Raw genomic sequence first — 17,149 nt, forward strand, 5'->3', positions numbered from 1 at the left:
CCAATAAAGTCTTTCTCTCATAGAGTTTAAAATAGGAGGTGGCAGAAGATGAGCAAAAGACAAATCAGTAAAACAGCAGACAGTTATAAGCACTGCATAAAATTATCAAAAGGTGCTCTATAGTTCAATGACTTGTAGCAACACTAGACTGAGGTCAGAGAGGGCCTTTCTGAAGGCATGATATTTAATTTGAGATCTAAATGATAGACATCAGCCTTCTGCAGATCCAAGAGGAAAGTGTTCTAGTAATAGAAAATAGTAAGTGCAAAGGCCCTAAGGCCTGAATGAGTTTGGCAAATTAGAGCAACAGCAATAAATAAAAGCCACTGATTTTGGAGTACAGTAGACTAGTAAGTGAGTGATAGGGAATAGGATCAAAAGGGGCTTGGAAGGAGTTTAGATTTTATTCTGTAGTGAAAAATGATTGCAGACTTTAAATAAGAGTGTAACATAATCTAATTCATGTTTTAAAGAGATCGTTTTAACTGTTCTATGGAGGATTTAGAGGAAATGGGCAAATGTAAGATCAAAAAGATGAATTTGAAAGCTATTACTATAGTAGGCGAGAGATTATGTCTTGGGCAAAGGAGAACTAAAGATAGAGAAAAATGGAAGAATTCTGGGCTATTTGGAATTAGAAGTTAAAGGATATGTTGATGGATTAGATATGGGGGTGGGAAGATAGTGAGGGACTCCCAAATATCTGACTTGAGTAATTGGCTAGATAGCAGTGCTATTTACTGAGATATACCAAAATAGCAAAAGAGCTAGCTGAGAAAAAGATTGGAGCTGTGTTTTGACTGTGTTAAATTGGAGATGCCTGATGGACTCAGGAGTCTGGAGTTCTGGGAGATAGGAACCAGATCTATATATTATCAGTACGTAGTGGTATTTGAAACCATTTGACTGTGTGTAGTAAGGGAAGAGAATGAGACTCTGGAACACTTGGAAATTAAAGAAAGGAGAAGGACTGAGGGGCACTGAGATGAGCAGTCAATGAAACAGAAAACCAGGAGAGAGATTTTCTTAAAACAAACAAACAAACAAAAATAGTTTTGCCTAGTTGAAGATCTGGCTGATGCTTCCCTCTTTTTTATGTGTGCTTGGGGTGGTGGAGGTGGGAGGGTCGGGGGAGAACAAACACAAACTTCAGAGTAAATGTAAGTTTCTTGGGAATGCTAATTATCTTAATTGGCTTAACCTCACAAATAACAATATTTATTCCTTTCTCATGGATGACTTGTGGGAGAGTGGCAAGAAGCAACGCTATTAGGAAATGACTTCATCTGCAACGAAGATATAAGAGATATGGATATCCACACGTGATAAAAATACCCCTTCAAAATTCATAAAGCAAAAACCTACAGGAAATAAAAGAAAGATAGGCAGGAATATGTTAGGAGTGGGAGACTTTAATTCCCTTCTCTCAGCCTTTAACTAATCAAGTACTGGCTTTTGAAATGTGAAACAACTGGAATAAAGTCTCTCGTTACTTTATTCTCCTTTTAGCTTTTGATCCATGTTATGAGAATGAAAAGCTAAAACTATAAGGTCAGAGAAAAATTTTCTGAACATGATCCAATGCACCTTTAAAATTCTCTATACGCTGAAGGCCAAACCTTCTGTAGCTATGAAGATTAAGTATTTGAATAATCTGCATTCACCACATTAGGTAACCATGAGCACATAGACATACATTCCCTCTGTATGTGTACTATACATTAACTAGGAAACCCTGGTCTCTATGCCATGTTCTGTTGAGACAACACAGGACAAAACAAACGCCTTTCAACAAAAAATCCTCCTGAATTTAATGAAGCCCCTTAATCTGTATACTATGCCCTGGTTGTAGTGATTTTTGGCAATTATCATTAAAGGAACACTACAAGTCAAAGGAAAAGATGAAAGTAAGAACATTTTCTATTTGTTAGTCATCACTTATTCTTTAACTTAAGAGGAAATTATATTAATTTTTAAAATGAAGTTAGTGACCTCGAGATAATCATGCTAAGCAAAATAAGCCAGAGAGAAAAAGCTGAAAATCATGATATCACTTATAGGTGGGATATAAACCTAAAAACAACAAATCAATAGGACAAACAAACAGAGACTCATGGAGGTGGACAATAAATAGACTAGTGGTTACCAGAGGGTAGTGGGGAGGGGAGAGGGAAGAGGTAGACAAGATAAAGAGGTCAAATAAGTGGCGACAGAAAGAAATCTAACTATGGGAGGTGAGCACACAATGTAAATATATATGTGCATTACTATTAAAATGTACAGCTAAAACATCGGATTTCGTTAACAAATGTCACCATAAAAAATAAATTAATTAATTTAAAGAAATAAAAAAATAAAAAGAAATAAAATGAAGTTAGTGAAAGAACATCTGAATAGGGATTTCTATTTTCTTTTAAATCTTTAGGGATTCTTCTGTTCTAGCTTCTATTGTTTGGAGTGAAATTATTTACTTTCTACAAAGATGCAAAAATTGGGGCGCTCCAGGAAAGGAACCACTGACAAATCCAAACACACTTTGCACTTCATGTGGGCAGCGGCTGTGTATTGTATGCAGAGCAGTGTCTGACAAAGAGTAGATTCTCTAGAAGTAGCTCGGGAATGAAAGAATAAATGCTACCACTATGCTGGTTGCACTGGGATATAATGCAGTTGAGGAGAGAGACAGCTTCTCTAAGAAGAGCTCTATTTTTTTTCAGCAGCAAGTAACAATAAGGATGTGTACTTTTTAGGTGCTTTTAAAAAATAAAGACAATTTTCTTTTATGAAAGGAAGGAAATATGAGCAAACGAGGGCAAATAATAGACTCCTGGTCAGAACACACTGCTGGATACTGTGTGAAACAGAAAGGTGCCCAAATTCACTGTTTTTCATTTATGAAATTTGTTTCCTTATTAGGAGAAGAAAATTCTGTTGAGCATACATGGGAAATACTTCTAAAGTTAAATAATATAGTTCTACGAAAAAAAGATTGTTTGAAACAATTTTTCCTCTGAGCACTGATATCCAGTGAAACCAGTAGTAAAGATCAAGGGACATCAGTCATAAGTAGATTCACCTATTCAGCCATGATGTTATGTTTCAAGAGGTTTAAAGAAATGCGTAGCAATCTGGCTGATTAGGTTCCTCAGCTGTGATTATCAGTCTCATTTGATTATTAACCTAATTGCTATCTAAATCAAGGAAAGCTATTCAGTGATTGCTTCTCGATTTTTTGAAAAAATATTTTGACTCGTTAAGGCGATATCTTTCATTTATCTTGTGTCTTTAGCAGCGCCTACTATACTGTTGTTTTGATTCAACTTAGAAATATAATTTATTAATAAAACCATTGAAATTATCAGTATATTATTATTCATGGGCCAAAATAGGCCATGATGAAATGAGAACTCAGAAGATCAATGGATCAGGGATTTGACTCATTGAAGGATAATTTGGAATTATTCTATTGTAATCGAATTTCAGAGATAGCCTCTTAATATAGTACAAATCCTTTATTTTATAGGTATAGAAACAGTGGTTTAGTATTGAAAGTGCACTTATTTGACAGACTTTATTCTGGTTGTATTATGTATAGCACCTCATTTCATTCTCACAGTAAATCAAATGAAGAAACTGAGATTCATAAAGGCAAGTGATTTGCCTAGGGTCAAGTTAATCATGCTATCTAGTTAAGCTAAATCAGGGCCGAAATTTATTTTTTGTCCCTTCTAATACAATGTTCTTTCCACTACTGAGCACTGCCAATTACATTCTTTCTCAAATGGAAACTCAGTCGAGGTAAGGTCATGGATATTTTTTAAAAAGGAGTTTAGCTCAAGAAAATCTTAAAAAGGTGAAATTTTTTCTCTATGGAAATATTTTCAGAGTAAAGGAGGGAAAAATAGACAGAGGTATTAAATAATTTTTAGCTAACAAAGTAGGCGAAGCTATGTTAAATAATAATACAATATACAGATGAAAAGATGCCCAAGGTCACTAATCATCAGAGAAATGCAAATTCAAACCACAATGAAATATCACCTCACACCTATCATAAGGGCTATAATCAATAAATAAAAGAACAACAAGTGTTGGCAAGGATGCAGAGAAAAAGGAACCCTCATTCACTGTCAGTGGGAATGCAAATTGGTATAGCCATATGGAAAACAGTCTGGAGGTTTCTTATAAAGTTAAAAATGGATATACCTTTTGACCTGACAATTGCACTATTTATCCAAAGAAAACCAAAACAATCATCTGTAAAGATCTATGCACCCCTACGTTCATCGCAGCACAATTTACAATAGCCAAGATATGGAATCAACCTACATGCCCATCAACAGTTGATTGGATAAAGAAGTTATGGTTCATATATATAATGGAGTATTACTCAGCCATTAAAAAATGAAATCCTATTATTTGCAATGACATGGGTGGACCTAGAGGTTATTATGCTGAGTGAAATAAGTCAGACAGAGAAAGATAAATACCATATGATTTAACTTATATGTGGAATCTAAGGAACAAAAAGAACAAACTAATCAAAACAGACTCACAAATATAGAGGACAATCTGGTGATGGCCAGAGGGGAGGGTGGTTGGGAGGCTGGGAGAAAGGGGTGAAGGGTTAAAGAAGTACAAATTAGTAGTTTATAGATGGTCATGGGATGGAGAGCACGCATAGGGAATGCAGTCAGTAGTAATGTAATGGCTAGGTTTAGAGCCAGAGGAGAGCCAGAGCAACCAGCAGGATCATTTCACAAACTATATAAATGTCTAACCAATGTACTGTATACTTGAAACTAATAATAAAATAAAATTTTTAAAAAATCAACCTTTTGATGGAAAGTGGCTCATTACTATTCATTCTGTTCCCTCCTATAGTTTTAACGCCAAACAGTCACTTGTGAATCACAGGCTGAGCACATAGCATGCATAGGCCTCCTCTGTGGTTGATGCATCAGGAGAAGAATGGGAGGGAGAGGTCAGGACTCGGAGTTCAAGATCTGGATCAATGTTAATTTTTTCCCATACTGAGATTGAGATGATTTGACATGTTTTAATTTCAAACCTTGTATTTGGTTTTCTTCTCTTTAAAGTAAAAACCTATCTCATAGAACAAATAAAATAATGAATATTATTTTATGTATATTTTATGTAAAATATAAATATATTTTACGTAAAATATAAGTATATTTTACATGAAATATACATAAAATAATATACATTATTTTATTTGATCTTCACCATAGCCCTATGAGATAGAATTTATGAGATAGGTTTTAAAAGGCCTTACATTCTCAATTCTATCAGACCTAATATCCCATTTTTTAAATAGTTTGTAAAACACCTTAACTATCTCAAAATGAAGTTTGTAGATGCTATTCTTTATCTACAAAGATATCTTTTTAAGTAATCAAAATAATGCCTGTCATATAAAAGAGAAATACAGGAAAGTAATTTGTAATAAATAATAAAGTACAGATCCATAATTCTTCCACAATTCTACAATCCAAATGGCTCAGAAATTCGAAAACATTTTGTAACTTGCTGTTTTTATTTTTCCCCGTTAATGTGAATGGCCAGAAGCTTTTCCGCAGAAAAATTAATGTTTATGATTATAGGTGCTGTCCCAGTTTCCACTAATAATAATACATAATAGACACAATATATGCACCAGATTACCTTTAAAAAATATATTGAATTCTAGAACACATCTAGTCTCAAGAATTTTAGAGAAAGATGACTAGCCTGTTATAATTACTAATACTTCTATTATGCTTACTATATGCCTGACATTTTTCTTAGCTCTCATTCCTTTTTAATATCTTCGAGATATGTATTTTTAATTATTTTTAATGTTTTTGAGGTAGTATTATTGCCATTTTACAGATAAGAAAATTGAGATACAGAGAGGTTAAGTAACTTGCCCAAAGTCACAGAGCTTATATGGAGTAGGAGTGGATGGTAAAAGAACATGGGCAATCTGCAGCATCCATGCTTTTGCTACCATACTATACTGTATTTTAATAGGTACACACTCAGGCATGATTCCTATGGAAGCCATAGAGATGTAGTCAGATATTTGCATCTCTACTTTGAAGACATATATTCTTGCATTGAATTGGTGACTTAAAAACATGAACTATTGGGGTGATATGATTCTCTGAAATGGTAAAAAATACAGCAAATTTCTAACCAAAACAAAATATATTTTTCATTTGATTTATATAATAATTGTATGTCTAAAAATTCAGAGCATATTAAATTCAGAATATATAAAATATATTACTTATAAAAATTACATATGAAACAGAGTTAGACCCTTGACATGAATGATTATAAGTAAGGCTTTCACCTCCATAATTATCTGGCGTACATCAAGCATTGGCTGGGATGAAGAACGACCCTTCATTGTGAAGCAGCTATCTCGCCCACCCCGCCCCCTTTGATGCCAATAGTCCTCCAACACTTGCCGACAAAAAAAAAAAAACAGAAATTGCTGTAAACTGTAAGCCATTTTATAAGTACCAGTTATAGTTATAGTACTAATGTTAGTAAACCATTCTGCACTACAACTATGAAGACCAGGTCAATTAAAATCTATTAATGGAGCATTCAGAATTTCAATTTCATAATACTACAAATAAATGCAAACATAAATTTGACCATACAGATTTTATTAACTTCTATCTTGGCCATTTCCAAAATTTTATTTTTAATGTTTCTTTTATGATGTTTATAAAAGATTCTGCCTTTCTGACAAAATTAACTGTAAATGAAATATCACATTTTGAGTCACAGAAAAGAATGAAACCCCAAAGGAAAAATAATACCTTCAACTTTTGTGTGTGTGTGTGTGTGTGTGTGTGTGTGTGTGTTTGTGTGTGTGTGTGTGTGTGTGCGTGTGTGTGTGTAGAAAGGGAGGTAAAAAGTATGGGTAGAAGGATAGAAGGAAGGGAGGAAGAGAGGGAGAAAGGGAGGGAAGGAGATGTCCAAGAACAAGGCATTCTTTTGTTTGTTTTATTTTATAATTTCTCTGAGCATTATTTCCTTTCTCTTTACCTCTTAAAATCAAACTCCTCCTTAAAGACTACACATTCGGAATTAATCTTTCCTTTGTACTTTCATGACATTTTTTTCAGCACCTACGGTATAAAACGTATCACACTGGGTATCTGTCATAATTCTTTGTTGAAATTACTGTCTTCCCTCTTGTACTGTAAACATCTTAAATTAAAAACTGTCTTCTTCATTTCTTCATCCATTTTATAACACCTTTCAATAAATGTAGAAACATAAAGAAGAAAGACAAGTCTGCCTTTGTGTGTTTGTGTGTGGGGGTGGTGGAGATGGTGTTCTTTTTGACTGAGATAGGACAGGAGGGACCACAATAGCTAACTCTTTTAAGTTAAGGGGAAACTATAAAAGATTTATTTTTCTTTTTGTTCCACTCAAGAAACTTTGGGGAAAAAATTGAAATTGAATGATTCTTAAAGAATGATACTGCTAACATGTATATACATAATGTATATAAATAAATTCATATTCAAAAAGGCTCTAAGGAGGATCTGTCTAGGTTTTTGCCACAGTGACTTTCTGAAGATTTAACCAAGACAAGATGAGCTTTAGTCTTGACAGTGTAAATGAACGAGGAGAGTCACAGAACATGTCAAAGGCCTTGGGACTAGGTCTGCCTTTTCTCTTGCCAATTTCATTCACTGTTTCTTGAATTTGGACAAATCAGGAAACATTGTGTCTAAACTAATCTAAAGTCACTTACAAAGAAATGTTGCCTTCCTATTCAATTAACATCTAGTAAATGACCAGGTTATATTCCAGACACTTTTTAAGGTACAGCATGCTTTATGCATCAGAAATTAAACTCTTACCTAAGCCACCGAGTATACAGGCAATTTTCTTAAAGAAAATTAAAATTTGCAAAGCCCTAATGTGGAAAACATTGAGGTGGATTACATGCAGTGTTTGTTTTGAAGGCCGGTGTGAGCTTCTCTCTAGCACACGCTACAGGGCGGGATGGAGCTGCTGGATCTGCAGCAGCCACAGCTGACTGGAGGATGAGTTGCCAGGGGGCAGCTGGATCTCAGCAGCTCAGAATGAACCTTGTTTCTTAAGTTATTATAAATGTTTTAGGTTGGTGTTATTTGTTTCAGGAGCTGAATATCAACAATGATGTTTGAAATGACAAATAATTGCTACGGAAGGACCATGTGTTGCCTAAAATTTAACCAAACATTTTATCACAGAAAAGCCTTCTGAGCCATATGGTCCTGCCCACCTCCTGAAGGACATTTATAGTTCTCTCTTTCCTATAAACAGTTTAAAGTAACCATGATAAACATTTTGGAGAAAAGCTAAACTTGCATTTGCTACTCTCCTGTTGATTATTTGTGATAGTAAGAAAATGTTTATGCATGCAGAGGTGAAGTTTATGTGGGAGGCACTAATGCATATACCCCCTTATGAGATATATTTACAGCTCGTTTATGTTGAGAATGAGAAATAATGAACACAATTTTCTGTACTGACACAACATTTCAATAGCTCCTGTGTACTAAGCTCTAATAGTTCATCAATAAGACATTAATTCCAAATAGAATACATTAAGGAGAGATATACTTTACCTCAGTGATTTTTTTCCTCCCAATGTTGACCAAAATGTTTTTTTCAAAGGAAAAAGTATCATGAAAATTTTATTTCCAGAAGCATTTCAAAATTTCAAGGGAAGACCTAGAATCTTGGGAAATTCTTCAAACTCTTGGCAAGGTTTAACTGAGCTACATGTACAAAATCTGGTTCCTGAAAAGCAGTATATACACAAATTAACATAATTTTCTTCACACTTTTTGGAAATTTCTACTTAATAAGAGTACACATCAATGGAAGAGGCATTCTAAAACTAAAAATGAAGGCAATATTCTATGTAGAACCCATCCACTCTCCTCATTGTCACTCGCCATGGAGATGGTGCCTATTTGGGATAGACATCTTATTAGAGGGACATTAGTAGAAATTGGGAGCTAAAAACTATTTAAATATTGTATCAAAGAAAATACTTTATTTCTTATTCTTAAATGTTTCAAATAGCATAAACAGAATATTGGACATAGGGCAGGCATGTAAGGTTCTACTTTTCTTTTCTTTTTTTTTTAACACCTACGGCATCTGGTATTTCTAGGTGGTCTCCCAACCAAGAAGTTCTACCTTTTGACTTGCAGTAGAACCTTACATATTGAAATATCATCCATCTTTATTTCTGTTCTTCCACTAGATCCATCTTTTGAAACATGTAATAGTTCATAGTCGCCAAAAGAATGAACTCGATGGCTTCTCAGTGTGCCAAGCCAAGATTTCTACACTAAAGCCCTGATCTATCCTTCTGGGATTAGCTAGTCTCACTTCCTCTACCTCCTACCTGTGCATCCTAGACTTCAGCAGCTCCGTACCTATTTATTATTCCTCGGATAAGACACAACCTTCTGTGCCTCTGTATCTTTAGTCATATTGCCTTCTCATCTTGAAATGCCCTTCCCCCCTTTTTATTTTATGAAATACTACTTTTCATTGAAAGTCTAACTCAAATGTCATCTCTTCCATGAAATCTTCCCCATCTCAAAGTCCAAAACACCCCTCTTCAGTTTATAGCATAATTTGTTACATTGCCATTGCACCAAGTATAGCCCACTTTTTATTTACAATCCATTCCATATGTGTCACCTTTCCAATTAGATTTAGAGCCTATTTAAGGCAAACATTTTCTTGTTATCACTGCAGTAAGTGCTCAACTAAATATTTATTTCCTGAATTGACTTGATCAGAAATAAGTCAGTTCCATAGGCGAAGGCCCAAACTCTAAATTCCCCAAATAGGCAAAATGAAACAAGATACAAAATACTAACCAATAATTAAAATTGGAATTTAAATATAGAAGAAATATTTCCCTATGACCCTGATCCAGAGCTAAAAGTTTAGCCAGATAAACCTGAAGAGTCACTGAGGGTCAAGAAACAAAGAGTCACTATAAATAGCTTATCTTAATCTCTGTCCCCATGGAGCCAGAAGAGGATGGCCCCCAAATTTCCTAATTCAATTACCAGAGATATGAAATTTTATTTGAGGCATAAAGAACCACTGGATAGAACATGAGAGTGATAAAGGCAACTAATGAAGAGAGAAGGAAGACTTTTCTTCCACAGGAAAAAAGGGAGCTCTCCTTGCTCCTGTGCTGGACAGGAGGGCCCTGCATTTGGGCTTCCATTTCGTTCTCACTGCCCTGTTTTGCCAGAGGGCAACTGTAGAAAGTAGCTCATTCAAGTTTCTGGGCGGAAATGAGTAGAGCCCACTGTGTGGTTGCTAAGGCAGGAGGGAGGATAGCAAGGGCTGGGCAAGGGGTAAAACAAAACAAAACAAAACAAAACAAAACAGCACAGTATAATTAAGCAAGGACCCAGCTGGCCCAGATGGTGAGATTAAAAGGGAACTATAGATAAGCGATATCTACAGCAAATCAAACAGGAGTTCACATGTGCACTCTTATGTCATTGCCCACAATGTCTCAGGTTTGGGATGTTTGAGAAAATTATAATTATTATAATACCAAGATATGAAATGGTATTAAGAGATATCATAGTCTAAAAGGTCAAAAAAGATATGTGTATCCCGTTAGGTTTCTAAAAAGTCTTCCATTTTTGTTAAAAAGTAGTTGAAGGCAATCCCCAGAGATAAGGTTTCCCAATTTTTCTCCATATAGTTTTGGGAGGCCTCTTCACTACCTTACTTGCCAACCAACTTTTCCTTATTTGAAAACTTGCACAGGCACTCAGATAAGTAAACAGAACCACTGCAAATAGCTGACCCTCATCCTGATCTCTTTCCTAAAATGCTCCTCCCGTTTCTGGCGCACTGCTTAAGACAAAGATTTAAGACACTCCTTAATGCTTTTCATTTGATCTTCGAAGAATTCAGCCTTTTTGTAATTCTTTATCAACCTTTTTGTAATTCTTTATCAACCTTAACTCATGAGGTTGTGGTGAGAATTAAACGAAATGAAGTACATAAACTAATCTAGCAAGTGTCTACCACACATTAAGTGTTCAACAAAGTTATTCCATTTCTGCTTAGGTCCTTGGAAGCCTAAATGGTCTATCTTTGCTCTTTCATAGTCATCTCCCCGTCACGTTGCCATATTTCTTATAGACATTATCATATCTAAAATCATTCAGTTTGATTACTTTGGTCCCAATGATCTTTCCTTCGCCAGCTTATTTCCATCCCAGGACATGTGCCCAGCCATTTAGAACTGCTTCTCTTTCTCTAATATACTATGTTCCGCCATAACGCCACACTATTGCACAGGTGTTTCTTCTCTGAAGTTCTAGATCACTCATCCCTTTTTTTAATTTGGTGCATTCCTACTCATACTCGAAGGTTTAGCTGGAATGCTCTTACTCTGTGATACCACTATATCCAAATATTTATTGCTGCAATATATTTCCACTCTTTAATTTCCACTTCCAGTCTGTTAGATTGTGAATTCTAGCATATATCTTATTCATCTTTGATGGTCCTTAGTACACCACCTAGCACAGAACAGGTGCTCAATGAATAAGTGAATGGATTTTCATGTGTTCAGGTCCAACAAAGTATACTCTCTTTGATTATATTGCGTTTACATCTTTAATAATAAAAAAAAAAGCCCCACATCTGAAAAAAATTGAGTGTCAGCTAAGTTTTATTGTTCTTTTTCTTTTTGGGGGGCTAGAGACACAACCAAAGTCCCTACTGAGCTCTTTGCACTTTAGTTCTATCAACAACTGACCGTACTTTGCACAATTTTAAACACCGCTTTCCTTACTACTCTTCTTCCAACATGTTATTCAGAGACCTATCTCCCAGGCCTCCTCACATCCTTCCTAAACACACACACACTATTCTGAAGATTCTCCTAAGATAATTCAATGTGCTGATGACCTTCAAGTTGAAGCCACAGGAAAGTAAACAATAAACACTGTTTGAAGAAAACATATTCTGTTGTCAGCTTATGTTGAGAGATGAGGGGGTGTGGGAGGGCAGAAGAGAACTCTGGGGAGGGCTGGTGGTACAGAGAAATATCTACCCTAAAAGCTATAACACCCCCTCCTTGTTTACAAAGAAAAAGAAAATAGCTAATTGACGTAGGATGTGGGTGAGCTTGGTTTTCATCTCGTTCCTGTTTTGCCTCATCTTGCGGTTGCCTTAGGAGTACATCGGAGCCAACCATTTCCAGTGCTTTAGGGGTAAAAAGAAATAAAATAAGACGATGCAGGAACTTTGGATGTTCCTTTCAGACTCAGGCCAGCTAAAAGAGCAATTCCAATCCCTTGAAACTATTATTATGTAAAAATTATGAAAGTGTCAAATTTAGGATCATGAGAGATTATGCTAATTTAAACCCTAGATATTTTTTCCTATTGATTAAATAAAGAACCTAGTTAGAAATCCCTTTGAAAGCAAAATCTCAAGTAAGTGTTATCAGACACTAATCAATGGCAAAAGAATTCTCGAATAGGAAATTTTCAAATTCTCTTGGTGGTTTATGTGTTTGATGTTTTTTTGTCCAGGTGTGTAAATCAACATTAATTGCTGATACACATCAATTCCCTAGTTTTGACCCAGGTAATAGTGCCATGACTAGATGTAGCAATGATTTGACAATTGCTTCTGTGGTGTTAAATATAATCATTTTTTTAATGCTAAAATATGGTGAAGACTTGAACTGAAGAGAACATACATAACTAAGCCCTGGAAAGCCTGCGTAATATAATCTAATTAATTATCCAAACTTTAAAATAATGTTCTACTGAAGTTAATAATCACCTACAAAAATTTCAACACCTGAGATGTACATTTTGGAAACAGTCCTTATGGAGATTCACAGGAAGAAAGGAGTCCTTTCCTTTACCGTGCCATCCACTGTTAACCAACTCTTATCTTAAACTTTATTTTCTCATTTTCCTTTCAGCGAAAATTGCAACTGGCTAATATAATAGAATCAAGCATAAGGTAAATGGAGCTCTTGATATTCCTGTACATCGATGTCCCAAGATCATCTTTCCTCTTTACATAACTACATAGGATATAAATGTTTCCCCACAGTGATTAGCTTTTCATGATTTTATGAGCGCAGGAGTGTGTCACTGTGTTTGATCATACCATTTCCAACAAAAAGCCAAGAGAAAGCCTCATTCTTCTGGCTGCTATAATTTTCTAGGGCCTTTCAGAGTTTGGTGTTCCTATTATGATGGATATAGATTATATAACCTTTTAAAAGATCTCTTCAGTTCACTGAGAAATAAATGTTCTTGGGTATGAGTTAAGAGAAACTTATCCAGTTCTGCCCAGTAACTGTGTTACAGTACAGAACTGAGGTTTATCCTGTCTGACAGACAGAATGTGGAGAAGCTAGGTATGGAGACGAGAGGGCTCCCTGGCCTTTCATTCATTTCTCTCCTCAAGTGCTTTAGTTAACCAAGATGAGATTCTAATGAAATAGTCAAAAGCATGAGCTCAAAGTTTTGATTTACATTGCTGCCGCCGCTATCAGCACCTCTTTTGTCTACAGGAAGAACAGTCTTTCTATGAATTCCTATCCAGATGATGTCCCTTCCTAGTCTTTGTAAAATCCTGAAGCATAATGGAAAAGGAAATCGGTCAGCTGCTTTTGAAGACATATCATATCCATGTCAAGAAAAAAACAATATGTCCTTCCGACACAATGCTGTGGTGGAATGAAATGTTATTTCAGATCTGATTCAGTGTGTGGCAATTTTGATGTAAAGATTTTGCCTGACCCAAACAGTTCCCTTGATGGGGTATGATCTCAATAAATATCTGTCAATACTGAAACAAACAAATAAACTAAGATTTAGTTCAGAATTCAACAAATTAGCTTGTTTATTTGAGATCTGGTTTCCTTTCAATCCCTTATTCTGGGGATATGGAAATAAAAATAATATATTTGCCTTGTTAACCATATAGTAGGAGGACTGCTGGTACCAAGGCGGTTGTCATGAAGATCAGACTTACTGAGCCTTTTTTATATACATAATAAAGCCTCATCTGTACAGCATTTAGTGATTCTCAGGTGCTTGGAGACAAATTTTAAGGAATTAGCAATCCATATGAAACATCCTCACTTTTGATGAATCCTCGGATGGTTTGTGATAGTCATCTAGGCCTTCCATAGTTGATCTTAATAGATAATAATCCTTGATGTCTTGAAAAAAAGAGCTTAGGCCATTCTGTTATAAATGAATTAAGAAAAGAAAGGAGAGAAGAGAGAGAAGTCAGTTGGGCAACGTCATTGTTGCCTATCTTTTGAGGTTATGTTCATTTTGAATCCGGGCTAATATTCAGGCTTTTAATTGTACATTCGGAGCACACATGTCACCCACAGGGTGAAATACACAGAGTGAGGCTGTAGAGAAAGGCAAATCAGGTGGTTCAGTAATCTTGAGAACGGAAGAAATGGACAGCAGGACTGTCAGGGAAGATTCCTTTGTGGACCGAGCACATGAATAAACAATGTTCCTACAGTCACCCTCATTTTTGGCTATTACTATGTGGCCCTCAGGTGATGATTCAGCTTCTATTGCCTTTCAAGAAACATCCAGTGTTAGCTATTTCTCTCCCCAAATTCTTTTTGAATTACCGCTGTTATAATGGCAGCAGCTAGGAAGCAATTTTTGTTTGGTCTTGCTCAAGAAATAGATCATAGATTTTTATTTAAAGCTACTAGAAATCCTTGAGGTGAGTATGTCTCACTTCTTACTTTAGAGGTAAGATGGGAAGAGCCAAGAGAGTAAAACTGACCTCTTTAAAGTGGTCTCAATTATTGGATATGCTCCTTTTAATTGCTGAATTTGCACTAGTTAATAGCATCTCTTTTGGCAAAACTGTCAGACTTCCAAAGAAAGAATGATGTCCCTCATCAAGGCACTGGGGAACAGACAAAAAAATATGATGAAAGTACATGGGATTACCAAAATATGGGTATGCTTTTTGGAAAATGCCTGAGTCATGCCAATTCATTAATAAGTCAACTGGTTTAATGACTTGGCTGATGCTGCCTTGGCTCTTATACAAAGTAGAAAAATAGAAGATTAAAATGTGTTTCATCTATTAAAAATTTTGTGCAAGTAAAATAATTCATGTATGGGAAAACAAAAGCAAATTGTATTGTAGATCCTATTTAATCTCCACATAGCATGAAAGCATCATGGCATTAATTTTCAAGACAGGAATCATAAGAGAGTCCATAATGTCAAAAATCACTAGAATATTTTCTGGAGTCATATATTTTTTTTCTCATTTTAAATTTAAGAAACTTTACATTGAATTGCATTCTGAAAAAGCACAATTTTCTACCAAATGCAGGACAAAGTTTTGGTATAAATAATCATATATATTCCTAGGACAGTTTGGTAAATAATACATAGACTGCTAGTATCTATTGTGGGAGGAGAAAAATGTGTATCAGCCCACAAAGCAATCTAGAATCCTTACTAGGAATGTGTTAAGAGAAATTCTAGTACAAAATGGGAAACCGTAATATCTGTACTTCCATTCTTCCTCAGACATCTGTAACCATTGTTCTCTTTTTGTATTAGCTGTCACTTTCCCAACTTCCCTCCTTCTTCAAGGTAAGTTTATCTCGTAACAAGGTCTACTTTGTTGCAAATTTTCGCATGTAACAACCTACTTATCCTCTATCCCACTATTCCTTTACTTCTGCCTCTTGTCCTTTGTCTACTGTCACTAGAGGAAGTACATTATTAGTGGGACATAAGACAGATATGTTAATTGCCTGGGAAATGTGAGCCACGGGTTCATGAGGAGGTGAAAACAAGAGAAAGCTTTGGCCATGGAGCATAAAGACAGACTGCTTTCCTGCTTTCTGAGATTTAGGGTGCTGAACAATTCTCCATCGAGTAGTTCCTATACTTAACAGAATATAAAGGGCTCACTTTTTTCCAAGTTTGGAATACACCACCTACGTTGATTAGACTAGTTCAAGTTTAGCTTGGCAGCCCTCTGAAAAGAGTTGATTCCATGGAGTCTATTTTTAATGGCATGTCCTCAATAAACCTATTTCTATTTTTTTTTTTCCTTAGTGTGTACTACTTTTGGTACATAGTGAAATAAACCTTTTGGCCCAATTACAGACTTTATGAAATAGAGTCAAAGGAGATTTTGAAAATTTTCTGAAATTTTTAAAAAGAGTAAAACAACTTTTGGTTTGAGAATATCTCAAAAGACACTTGAATATCCCTTTCAAACCTTTTCTTCTAGGGACTTGCATTGTTCTGCAGCCTTGAGTGAGCTATTTCACCTTTCTCCTGCAGTGGAAATAAGCAACAATAGGACTGCTTTGTAAGACAGAAAATGATGAAGCCTTTCCAAAAGAGGAAGACATGGAAAGTGCCAAAGAGCCAGAGGGCCAATACAGCAGAAGATGGATCTGACTTCCTTTAGCTCATAATAAACAGAATTCTTTTGAGTTTAGGCTCAGGTAAACCTGCAGAAGGAAAACAGTCTTTGATTCTGTGACTGCGAGGAGGAAGAGGAGTGTCCATGTTTAGTGAGAGAAGCATGTTTTCCTCTCCATGGAGCTCCGTTTCTCCCCTATGCACTACTGAATTCCAACTGTGTGCCCTGCAGGTGATGGCGAGACAGAAATGAAGGAGAATTCACCTTCTGTATGCTTTGGGAATGGTCAAAGGAATTAATCCTTACTCGTGTGAAACATTAAGTGAGAGCAGACCTTTTTGATATCGTTGTGAAGGGAGAAGCAACTATAATATATTAAGCGTTGACCTTATACCAAGTACTTAACTAGGAGCTTCAAATACGTTTTATTTTGAATTCTCACAACAATTCTGTGATATAGTGAAGGTTTTTAGATCTCACATTTTGTGACAAAGTCAACTATCAGGGTTGAAGGTCATAAACTGGTAAAATGTAGTCTATAACTCAAGGTCCTTGATGCCTTTTCCATTATGCTAGGCCTTGGTGCCAACTGTTAGCATTAGATTTCTAATTTCTGGCTGAAAATCCTGCGTGACTTTTTGACTGTTCTCTCTCAGGACTC

This window comes from Pteropus alecto, unplaced genomic scaffold (assembly GCF_000325575.1).
Source record: "Pteropus alecto unplaced genomic scaffold, ASM32557v1 scaffold24, whole genome shotgun sequence".
In the NCBI taxonomy this organism is placed as follows: Eukaryota; Metazoa; Chordata; class Mammalia; order Chiroptera; family Pteropodidae; genus Pteropus; species Pteropus alecto.